An 8126-nucleotide genomic window follows, 5' to 3' on the forward strand; every position below is an offset into this window, starting at 1 on the left:
TTAAATGATATACATACGGTGAATGTCGTTGTCGTTCTGTGTAGTGTTGAACCACTTACCAATTACTGAAAGTTTTCCATCTAAATCATAAACAAAAACACGACGTTACTTCAATACAGTATCTACATGTACTTTGAGAGCTGCCTATATCTATACATACAAATTTCTTACCGAATATTCTTTTCCTACATTGATATATTATGGTCTAAATTGTTCAATGGATCAAAGCAGTCCTAGCTTTGTAAAAAGATTTTGCTCTATATACTTATAATTATTTAGTAAGGGATAAAGTTTATTGTGTCGCCGGCTAGAAAATGTAATATAACACGCAATCGGAAAAGCTCAACACATTTTATTCATTATAATCTCAGAGTATTAAAATACGGATTGAAAGTAGCTAGATACAGATTTACATCCAACAGAGATGAAATATAATTTAATGTCTGACACTTAAAATCAATTAAAGAAATGATACATATTGTAGACCAATTATTATCTCAACAACTCACTACACGTATTTGTTTACATGTTAAGTTTTATAGCGTTGGTTGGACCGAAATACCGTATCAGTTTGTGAATCCTTTCTATTTTGTTCGAGGCACCTTTATCTAAAGTTTGACTGAAAGGGTTGAGAAGCTCTAGTTAGGTTGGCCGCGTTATTTTATCATTGTTTGTAAATGACTATAAATGGTCATTTTTGTGTTGTAAAAATATCATATTTAAAGGTTAAGATGCTGTATAATGCAATTTGCATAATACTCTCTACGTTGTGTACGGTGGCATAGAGGGGTCATCAGTATATTTTATTTATCACGTGCGCACGCGATGGGGGACATCAGAAATATTTTATCTATCACGTGCGTACGCGATGGAGGACATCAAAAATATTTCATCTGTCACGTGCGCACGCGATGGGGACATCAGAAAATATTTAAATACCACGTGCGCACGCGATAACTACCACGTGCGCACGTACAATTTATAACGTGTGCACGTGATAGCTTTTTATTTCAAACAAGTCATGAATAAGCACTTCCCTGTCCATTTAAGAAATGGAAGGTTTTACGTGCGCACGTAGTAGTTATCATGTGCGCACGTAGTAGGTATCGTGTGTACACGTAGAAGTTGTCGCGTGCGCACGTAGTAGCTGTCGCGTGCGTACGTATTAGTAGTAGCGTGCACACGTAGTAGCTATGGCGTGCGCACGTAATACGTAGCTATCGCGTGCGTACGTGATTGATGAAATATTTCTGATGTCCCCATCGCCAGCGCACGTGATAGATAAAATATTTTTGATGTCCCCTCTATGCCACCGTAATTGTGCACACCTGAGCTTAAATATTACGTGACTCTTCAATAAATTTCACGTGACCGAAACTTGGGTACACAAATACATTTACCTTTGCAAGATACCAAATTACATATTCTATATTTTTCAGAAATCCCTGGACAGTGTTGTCCGAATACTGAAGGTGTTGGGTTATTACAAGACCTTGTTCTCGTTCGAAGGCCAAACCGACACTCACTCCAACATTCCCAACTTGACCATTTTCCATCTGTAATTATACATTAACTGACATATTTTGACTGAACATGTTGTCAGAGTTTATATTGAAATACATGTTTTTTTTCAAGTTACCATTGTTATTTTACAGTCTGTTAATTATTCAACGATATTATTTGATATCTGATATACATGTGCAGAATCAGATTTCATTCCCGCATATCAAGAACAGTAAAATATTGTAAAACCTAAGAATATAAATCCTCCGTAAAGTAGTGATTAGTGTAATGGATATGTAAGCATGTTTAGATGTCTCTTTTAAACCATTCACGCTCCTATTTTTGTATTTTCTGATCGCAGATCAGATAATACATAGCTAACATCCACGGTCTAACACAAAATTTCCTAACAGTCCTAATAACGCAAATTAGTTCTCACTCAAAACTGCTTAAAAACCAGCAATTTAAAAGAAAAAAAAATTTGTTACAAGTGTCCAACAAATTACTACACCTTCAAACCTTTATAGTAGCGTTGTCAATAAATGCACACTCACAAATTACGCGGATAAATATGATTTTAATCAATGAAAATGCTATTTTTAGCGATGTCGATTACCGAATACTACACAAATAAATCTGACTGCCGAGTAGTTGAATTTATAGTTACTACATGTTGGACTGTTTGGGCGAGAAGATTTTTGCTAAATTATTTACTTCAATTTTAAACAACAGGTTTACCCTAAACAAAATACCTCGAAATTACCCTAACCCGAAATGCAATGGAAATTCTAAATCTAGAATGACTTGATTTTATTCAGCTTTTGATTTTAAAACTTCTCCGTGTTGCAGGGGTAACGCGCTCGTTTGGTGTGTGAGAGGTCTGGAGTTCAAATCCCAGTCGAGTCAACATTTTTTTTAATTATTTTTTTTAGTGATGGAAATAGCCACGATATGCAAGGATAAAGTGTGGCTATCATAAAAAATGAACATAAATTATTTTTTTGATGCAACTCTAGTTATGCAAAATAACGTATGTATCAAACTCTGGTGTCCTGCAAGATGACTTATAGTACATAAAAATAAATTTATACAGGAAAACACATACAGACATACAGTACGATTTAGATTGCAGGGATCAGAAAATACCACAGAGCTTGCAGCCCTTTGATTAAGTCTATAAACCCGTATCAATTCTCATGATTATTTCTACTTTACTAGTGAATCAATCAACAATGTACATTAACAACAGTAAATGAGAAGAGTTTATTCAAATTCTTACCTGTGCTAGTTGCATAAGTTAAAATACCTATTGCAATAATCAATGTATTAATTATTGATATAGCCCCGATAAATCCCAATGACAGCAAACTAATCCTCACGTAAACTTTAGTCGAGTTTGTAGAAACAGCATCGGAAGCATTATCAGAAGCTATCACTTGATCCTCCATTTGAAGTATTAAAATTGAAGAACTTTTGTACACAGCTTCCCGTGTTAATTTTCTATTATTAGCCAAATATACTGCGTTACTATTATAATAGCGAGTCATAAAGCAAGTCAAGCGGTGTTTGTATAAATATAGTAGACAAGGTCGTAGCTAGCGTTACACACCTTGTGTTAGACTGGTCAAGCAAAACGGAAATTTAAATATGCCTAAAAAACGTGGAGAAACCTGATTGAAGGGCGGCGGTGAGGTTAAGGGGATGATTCAAAATTGCAGCGCTCCCGGAGATGCTCTGGCTTATAAGGCAATTATACAGGATATGTACAAAGTGAGTTTTACTCGACTAAAGCGGCGATCACTCGTTCAGTAGTATCATTATACAGGATATGTACAAAGTGAGTTTTACTCGACTAAAGTGGCGATCACTCGTTCAGTAGTATCATTATACAGAATATGTACAAAGTGAGTTCTACTCGACTTAAGCGGCGATCACTCGTTCAGTAGTATCATTATACAGGATATGTACAAAGTGAGTTCTACTCGACTAAAGTGGCGATCACTCGTTCAGTAGTATCATTATACAGGATATGTACAAAGTGAGTTCTACTCGATTAAAGCGGCGATCACTCGGTCATCATGTTAATTTGACAAGTTAACATGCTGTTTCAACAAGTCAGAATGATTTTTTGGCAAGACATGGTGTAAATTGCACATGTTAACATCCTTAAACGACAAAATAATATCATCTTTTCACAAGATAGCAAAAAAATTGACCAAACGGCGTTCCATATGTAAAGATATTGACCGCGTCTGTAGCGCCGATATATGTCCAAACGTCGAAAAATGTCCAAACGACGATAAATGTCCAAAAATTGACGATAAATGTCTCAATCGCCGATAAATGTACACGGCGTTTGTATAAATATAGTAGACAGGATTGTAGCTAGTGTTACACACTTCAGTTTGATTGATCAAGGAAAACGGAAATGTAAATATGCTAAAAAACGGGGAGGAAACTGATTAAAGGGCGGCGGTGACATTATGCTCATATTATCATACTCAAGTTGAGCTGAATTGACTTTATATTTAAAATGGTGTTTGACCAACAGTTGATATTTGAAAATGTTAAGGATAAAATTATAAATCTGCCTAAAATATAAAAAGACTGTCCCACTCTTTTTATAAACTAAGGTAAATTCTAATGGATAATTACAGAAATTTCGTTTGGATCTGTGAGCTTTTATTGTTTATGTGAACTTAGTTATAAAATTAAAAGGAATTATAACAAAATGAAAACTTGTTTTGATCTTCAGCCGTTCACTCACTATATACCTTTGGATGGGCATAATGTCACTTTTGAAGCGCTCCCACTGATGCTCTGGATTATAAGACAATTACAAAGCGAGTTTTACCCGATTAAAGCGGCGATCACTCGTTCAGCAGTATCAGGTGGCAATCACTCGTTCAGTAGTATCAGGCTAAAGACTACAGGTTGCCTGTTTGGCTTGGAGCTTTTATACATTCACACAAGAAAAAAGAGGTTTTCAAAACGCAAAAATCGCTCACAGGGCAAGTCCTAAGTTAATTCTAAATCCTAGGACTTATGACCAACTGAAGGAGAAAAAGTGTTTGTACTTAAGACCGTTTCAAGTAACTGTCCTACCTTTTGTCGTTAACTTAAGACTTATGACCAATTCTCTCCCCTGACAAAAATTTACGAATAATCCCGCAATATGTCAATGTTCGTCTGTAAACAAATCAGGCGCAATCTAATTTAATATCAGGTATGGCAATATTATTTATTTGTTGACGTCATGTTAGAATCGAAATAAATAATTATTGAATGACAAACCAGACATGTACACGCACATATTGTAAGTTACTTTTTTGTCATATGTTATTTAATTGCTTATGCTGTCTACAATTTGTAATTTTCAAACACGTAAATAAAATAGAGAAAAACAGAATCCCTAAAGAACGTCCAAAACAACAAAATTGAAAATGTTGCAGGCTCGGTTTGATTTAGCCTGTTCATGGACGGTACTGGAAAGTCCACGCCCCTAGCATCGGCTTAAGCAGAATTCAACTTTTAAACACTAAAATGATGATTTTTTGAATTTAGAAACATTCGCAGATGTGTTCATACGGCGCACTTATCATAGAACCTTCAATATGACACAGTAGTGCCATTCAATGAAAAGCGGTGTATTGTCCCCAAACAATTGTTTGACTGAAATAAATTTGAGAATTTGTGGAAAAAAATCTTTGTTTTTTAGCGAATTATATCGAAACTCATTTCTATGGCGGAACATTATATACATAAAATATATCCTTAATTGGACCAAACTGTCGCAATGAAATATACGAAATTTCAATAAAACATTACGATTTAAGCTAAAGCATGATTATAAGAGAATTAATCAGGATAAATCGAAAAAATAGTTTGGCTCTAACGCAATATCCATTTTCCAAAACTTCAACTTATACATGCACTGAACAACTGTAATTGTTGTTAAAAAACAAAAACTATAATATTTATTGTATAAAGTTACACCAGTTACTCCCCTTTTGTCACTACAAGCAATTTTCATTTAAAATGTTGTACTTTTTTGTTGTTGTCTATTGTTGGTATTAAAAATGAGGTTAATATTCTACAAATTATTGACAAAACCCGTAGAAATGATAACAACAAAAACAACAAAAAAACTTTAATTTGACAGAACAGCTTCACTGGAATGAATTTCTCAAATGAAGTTCTTACACAATTGGTAGTTTTCTAGAAACATAATATTGTTAAAATGGCACCATTGTTCTCGTAGACGATATTTGTAGAATACTTTGTCTGAAAAAAGTATTTTATAGTTATATTCTAACACTATCGGATTTTTTTCGAAATAAACAAAGAAGGCCCGAAGCGTGCATTATTCTACATTCTAACACGACCCGCATATTTCCCTATTGAATATAGAATAACCGAAAGTGTGTGTTATTTAAGAAATAACATCGGCCTGAGAGGTGTATATCGGCTATTTAACACCGGTTTGGAGTTTTGATGCGTAGGAATTGACCACGAATGCCGTAGGCCTGAGTGGTTAATTTTGACGCATCAAAACGACAAATCGGTGTTTAATAGCCGATATACACCTCTCAGGCCGATGTTATTTCGATTCTAACACGATAAAATAAGGAAAATCACTAATGTTATTTTTCAAGCGGAAAGAACTTCCGGTGCCGATTTTCGCATAACGCTGTTCGATCTTCGCACCCTACTGTGGCGAAGAAATAGAAATTATTAAACAAAAGAAATAATAAGAAAAAAACGTATGAGAGAAGTTAGCAGTTAACAGTGAGCTATGCAAAAAGGCATTACGATTTATATAGGGAAATCAATGATCTGCTGTTATGCTCAGCTGGGTAAGCAATCTAGCAGAGCATTCCAAAATAAAGTGTAGAAATGCTTTGCTGGTATGCTCAGCTGGGTAAGCAATCTAGCAGGCCATTACTAAATATAGTGTAAAAATGCTCTGCTGGTATGCTCAGCTGGCTAGGCAATCTAGCGGGGCGTTCCAAAATATAGCGTAAAAATGTTCTGCTTGTATGCTAAGCTGGCTAGGCAATCTAGCAGGGCATTCCTAAATATAGTGTAAAAAAAACTCTGCTGTTATACCCAGCTGGCTAAGCAATCTAGCGGGGCATTCTAAAATATAGTGTAAAAAGCTCTGCTGTTATGCTCAGCTGGCTAAGCAATCTAGCGGGGCATTCCAAAATATAGTGTAAAAATGCTCTGCTCGTATGCTCAGCTGGCTAGGTAATCTAGCAGGGCATTCCTAAAAATAGTGTAAAAATGCTTAGCTGTTATGCTCAGCTGGCTAAGCAATCTAGCGGGACATTCCAAAAAATAGTGTAAAAATGCTCTGCTGAATTGCTCAGCTGGCTAGGCAATCTAGAAGGGCATTCCTAAATATAGTGTTAAAAATGCTCAGCTGGCTAGGCAATCAAGCAGAGCATTCCTAAATATAGTGTAAAAATGCTCTGCTGGCAAGCTCAGATGGCTAAGCAATCTAGCAGAGCGTTCCAAAATATAGTGCGAAAAATGCTCTGCTGGTATGCTCAGCTAGCTAAGCAATCTAGCAGGGCATTCCTAAATATAGTGTTAAAAATGCTCAGCTGGCTAGGCAATCCAGCAAAGCATTCTGAAAATTAGTGTAAAATGTTCTGCCGGAATGCTGAGCAGTCTAGGCAAACTAGCAGGGCATTTTTAAATAAAGTATAAATTTCGTTGGTCGTCAACTGATTATTTGGCATTCGTAGACTTTCTGAAATATTTAGTGCCACTGCAAATAATGACATTTTTGACTTCTACGGGACCCTCTAGTGTCTATTTCTTTGGTCTCCGACTGATTCACGGCTGATCGCAGACATTCAGGAATTTTTGGTGTTAATGCAGATAATGACATTTGTGAATTTATAGGACCATCCAGAGTCCATTTCGTTGGTCTGCGAATGTTTCTGGAACACTCGCAGACTTTCAGAAATTTTCGGTGCCAATGGAGATAATGACATTTTTACTTCAAAAGGACCCTCCTGAGTCTATTTCGTTGGTCTGCGACTGATTCTGAGTCACTCGCAGACTTTCAAGAATTTTGGTGTCAATGCAGAAAATGATATTTCTGACTTATTCAGACCTTTCTGAGTCCATTTTTTTGGTCTGCGACTGATTCTGAGGCACTCACAGACTTTCAGGAATTTTTTATGTCAAGGCAGACAATGACATTTTTTACTTCTAGGGACCATCCAGAGTCCACTTGTTTGGTCTGCGACTTAATTTTGGACAGTCACAGACTTTCAGGAATTGTTGATGCCAATAGAGATAATTACAATTAATGTCATTTTTTACCATCCAGAGTCTTTTTCGTTGGTGTGCGACTGATTATAGGGCACTTGCAGACTTTCAGGAATTTTTGGTGCTAATGCAGAAAATGACATTTTAGGGTAAAAATGCTCTGCTTATGACTAAGGGGTCCTTAAAAGTAAAAAAGTCATGATCTGCAATGGCACTAAACATCCTGAAAGTCTGCAAGTCTCAAGGAATCAGTCGCAGACCCAAGAAATGTACTCTGGCGGTTCCCTAAAAGTCAGAAATGTCATTATCTCCATTGGCATAAAAATTCCTTAAAGTCT

At 36.0% G+C, this 8126-nt stretch overlaps 1 long non-coding RNA gene across 1 annotated transcript; it reads right to left on the minus strand.

Moving 5' to 3' along the window:
* Window positions 1-15: 15 nt before the first annotated feature.
* On the minus strand, window positions 16-6051 carry LOC132756136 (uncharacterized). Its single transcript, XR_009629288.1, has 3 exons — window positions 2783-6051; window positions 1401-1556; window positions 16-80 (listed from the first exon to the last, which is right to left on the minus strand). It is a non-coding gene; the product is annotated as an uncharacterized LOC132756136 (long non-coding RNA).
* Between the last annotated feature and the right edge of the window lie 2075 nt (window positions 6052-8126).

Source organism: Ruditapes philippinarum, unplaced genomic scaffold (assembly GCF_026571515.1).
Source record: "Ruditapes philippinarum isolate M1 unplaced genomic scaffold, ASM2657151v2 ctg8011_1_1_1_1, whole genome shotgun sequence".
Classification (NCBI taxonomy): domain Eukaryota; kingdom Metazoa; phylum Mollusca; class Bivalvia; order Venerida; family Veneridae; genus Ruditapes; species Ruditapes philippinarum.